This window comes from Haplochromis burtoni, unplaced genomic scaffold, assembly GCF_018398535.1.
Source record: "Haplochromis burtoni strain Fernald_Lab_line unplaced genomic scaffold, NCSU_Asbu1 Contig_381, whole genome shotgun sequence".
NCBI classification, from domain to species: Eukaryota; Metazoa; Chordata; class Actinopteri; order Cichliformes; family Cichlidae; genus Haplochromis; species Haplochromis burtoni.
In genome coordinates, this window is record NW_024582742.1 from 157,531 (window position 1) to 161,589 (window position 4,059).

Genomic DNA, 4,059 nt, shown 5'->3' on the forward strand with positions numbered 1-4,059 from the left:
AAAAAAAACAGTGGTGTACCAAAGTGCTTAACATGCAAGAGAATAGGATGAAGTAACAGGGAAGGATGAGGGCTATGGCAAGATACCAAAACAGCTAGCAAGTTGAATGGCATTAAAACACAAAAGCAAAAGAAATTGCATATGAAAGCATAAAAGAAAACTAAGTGTAGAGGATAAAACAGTCAAAAAAAAAGTTTACTAATGAACACTTGAAATGTTTGGTAAACTTGGTGTGCGTGTGTGTGTGTGTGTGTGTGTGTGTGTGTGTGTGTGTGTGTGTGTGTGTGTGTGTGTGTGTGTCAGCTATGACTGAGGAGGAAGTGGATGCAGCCAGCTGGAGACAGTATCTGATGCTGGGTCAGATTACATGGAGTAATCCAACACTCATTGGCTACCAAATGTCACTTAATGTCATCTCCATCTGGCCTTTATGTGAAACTATAAAACAGAAGGAAAATGTGGTTTAATGTTTAATGGCTTGGCTACTTTGGGTTGTATTAGCAGGAGGATACAATCTGTGAGCTCCACCACAGAGGAAGGAAGGCTCCAGCAGGAGCATTTTATGGACAACTGCACCAAAGTAAATGGTTAACCAGAGGTCAAGTACATTGGACGGCTCTGTCCTGACCAGCTTTAATCAAACTGTAAACTTCTTTGTGACAGGAGGCCGTTTGGATGTTGGAGCTCTGCTCTGCTGTTAACAGCATCTCATGGCTGCTGATTCCTGGCTCTGTGCGCTCATTGCCCCAAGCCAACACAGAATCGCTCCAGACATGCGGCCTGCAGGTTTTAACCAGATTATACTACGAAAACAACATCTTCTGCCTGTGTGTTTGACATTTCTCTGAGCGGAGGCTTTATTTAATCCCACCCAAGTAAGAGCACAGGATTCTCTGTTTCTGTGCCATTTGAATCTTGTTTCTGCAGCTTCTTCATGTTTGCTCCATTAGTGTTGTCATGTTGGCTCCATGTGAAACAGAGATCGTATCATAAAAGCCCTGATACGGATTGTTTCTACCATAAGTTGACTTTAAACAGTCTGTTCAGGTTCCTTGATTTTATGAACACTGAGCTAACCCCTGCTCTGACTGACCTTCTGACCTCCGCTTAAAACACTGAGATTGTTTAGGATCATACTGTACTGTATTATCATACTGTATACTACACAAACAAGTGACTTACTGGTGCTTTTGGGTGAACTGTGTGAATTCAAAAATCCCTTTTTCATGGTTATAATATTTCTGTAGCTGCAGGCTCTTGTCTACATTGTTGGGTTAAGCATCCATCTCTCTAATATTCTGACCAACAGGTCAAGGTAAAAAAGGCAGTGCTATAGTGGAGACACTGACACCATGGATACCACAGCTAGTTATTAACTTTTATTTAAACTGGGGTACAGGTTTTGGCTAATTAAATTGAGAAAAGTCAGAAGAAATGAAACGCCGTGTCCTTAGTAGAATGAAAGCCAAATAAGTGAGGGATGCATCTTACATCCAAAGCATGCCTAATGGTCTGGTTACAATTTGTCAGTCGCAAAAAGCATGCTCTGCCTTTATCATCTATTTTAACGAACCAAAGTATGAACAGAGAGATATACTTAAGAAGGCCTTTATGCAATAAATTATTTAAAATGATTAATAAGATCATTTTCTTAAACTTGACCCTGATGACCATTAGAGAGAATTCGAGACTACTGACTCAGTTTTTAGATGCAGAGGCTCGACTGCATCCGCAGTTTTGCTGGTTGAAGATGTGATCACCAGGTAACCTTTTGTTCCCAGCTAGTTGACATCCTATTTTTACTCTAGTGTGATGTAGTCCCAAAATATTAGAACAGCAACAGGTTATAAATGACTTTAACAGAAGTTCAAAAAAGCCTTAATTTATTTGATTAGCAACAATCTGTGATTCCCTGTTTTCTCAAATCAGAACAACAGTTGCCTCAATGTGCTTTATGTTGTAAGGTAAAGATCACACAATAATACAACAGACAAAACCCTGAAAATCATGTGACCCCCTATGAGCAAGCACTTTGGTGCCAGTCGGAAGGAAAAACTCCCTTTTAACAGGAAGAAACCTCCTGCAGAACCAGGCTAAGGGAGGGGCGGGGCCATCTGCTGCGATTGGTTGGAGTGAGAGAAGGAAGACAGGATAAAGACCCTCTGTTAAAGAGAGCCAGAGATTAATAATAACTCATGACTAAATGGGGAGTGGTGAATAAACACAGTGAGAAGCTGACAGAGGTCTGCCTGCATGATTCCAGTTGGATGTTGTTGAGTTTCTATTGCTTTGATGCCATGAGCATTACTCTTACTCTTGTTACTAGTCTTTACTCTAAATTATTTTTGTAGCAATAATAAAACCTTCTGCATGTAAATGTTCTATGTTGTCACTATCTGACCCGTTTTCACAGCACTGCAGAGGTTTTCTTTCTTTTTAATGTATTTCCTTCTCTCCTGGTTTAGTCTGGATCGGGACTGAGATTGTAACCTTAAACCCTTACACACAAGCACACACTGAAACACGCACACAACCTTTGACTCTCTGGTTCTGTTGTCTCAACCAAACACTTGCAGTATTATACCATGCAGCAGAAAAGAGCTGTTGTTTTCGGGGCCGGGGACTGAGCCTCTCTCTCCATTTGGGACACACACACACATACACTCAGTCTTTCTCACAGTGTGTGCTTGCAGGCTCGAGGGTTGTTGAGCACTGTTTTCACTGAGCCGCAGGTACACACAAGGAGACCGTCAAAGGAAATGACTTAATCACTCATGATTCTGGATGTAAGCAGGGCAGTGTTGGGAACAGGAGCTCAGGCGTGTCTTAAGGGGGGGTCGGTCCTACACGGGTCGGTATTAGAGAACAGTGATTTGTGCTTTGTCCGCTGCAGACTGGTCCCCTGTTGTGCACCAGTGAATAGATGCCTGTTCACCCTGTCTCCTGTCTGTAAACATAGCAGGGTAATGAGCATCGATTATCACCTACACAAGTCCGTTTTTTAACCAAAGATTTCTTTATTTCTGGCCAGGCCTGGTTTTAGAAAGCAGAGATGTTTTTTCAGTAGAGAGGAATGAATCAGCTCAGGCTGATAAACAGTCTGATTAACATTGAGCTCCCGTATATCCCAGAGGTGTTGGATGAGGTTTGGGCCACACTGTACGGTGAATATTGTTTCTAATACACTGAGCTGTATACTGCCTCAAGTGTCCTGTAGGTTTTAGATCTCACCCTGGGTGAAAATACCTGAATCAAATGATGAGTTCAGTACCAGGCCTCTGGAGAACTTCAACACATGTTGAGGAGGTCATTTAGCCATTTGAATCAGCTGTGTTGGATCAAGGCCACATCTAAACCCTGCAGGACACCGGCCCTCGACACCTGTGGTTTATGGTCATGTCAAGGCTAAAGATCTGACCATAGAGAGAACCAGTGGAATTACATGATTCACAGTGAGCAAGGACTTGGCAACGGTGGGGAGAAAAAGACCCCCAAAACCTCTTTTTGCAAAACCAGGTTCAGGGAGGGGCCGCCATCTGCAGGGAAGGCGTCAAAGAGGATGAAGATTTGTCTGTATTCTGACTGTGAAATCTGCTGGATCTTAAGTTTTAAAAACACTGGTGTATAGTAAGGATGCAGAAAATGCTAGCTTACTCTAGCTAGCTCTTACAATTATTGTACAATCTACTCTACAATATAGAGGTGACTGTTGTTGTGATTTGGCACTATATACATAAAACTGAATTGAATTGAACTTAAAAACTAAGTACCTGTAAACGCTCCAGTGGTTACAACCACTTCACCATCCCCATCTGTCCTGGCTGGTCAGTCATGTTCATGTCTCCACACATGATCACTGTGAATGCCTCACTAAAGCTGGATTTGTATTCTGTTGGGCTTTAGGTTTTGCAGATTGTCATCAGTGATGTGGCTTCCATTGTGCGTAAGATTACGAGTCAGCAAATCCCCGATTCAAAAGCACACAATGGTCAGGGATCTACGAGTGTGTGTGTGTGTGTGTGTGTGTGTGTGTGTGTGTGTGTGTGTGTGTGTGTGTGT

At 42.4% G+C, this 4,059-nt stretch overlaps 1 protein-coding gene across 1 annotated transcript in view; it reads left to right on the top strand.

The window, feature by feature from the left end:
• LOC102298289 (ankyrin repeat and BTB/POZ domain-containing protein 2) overlaps nucleotides 1–4,059 on the top strand; it is a 23,963-nt gene that overhangs the window by 7,424 nt on the left and 12,480 nt on the right. The window lies entirely within an intron of this gene.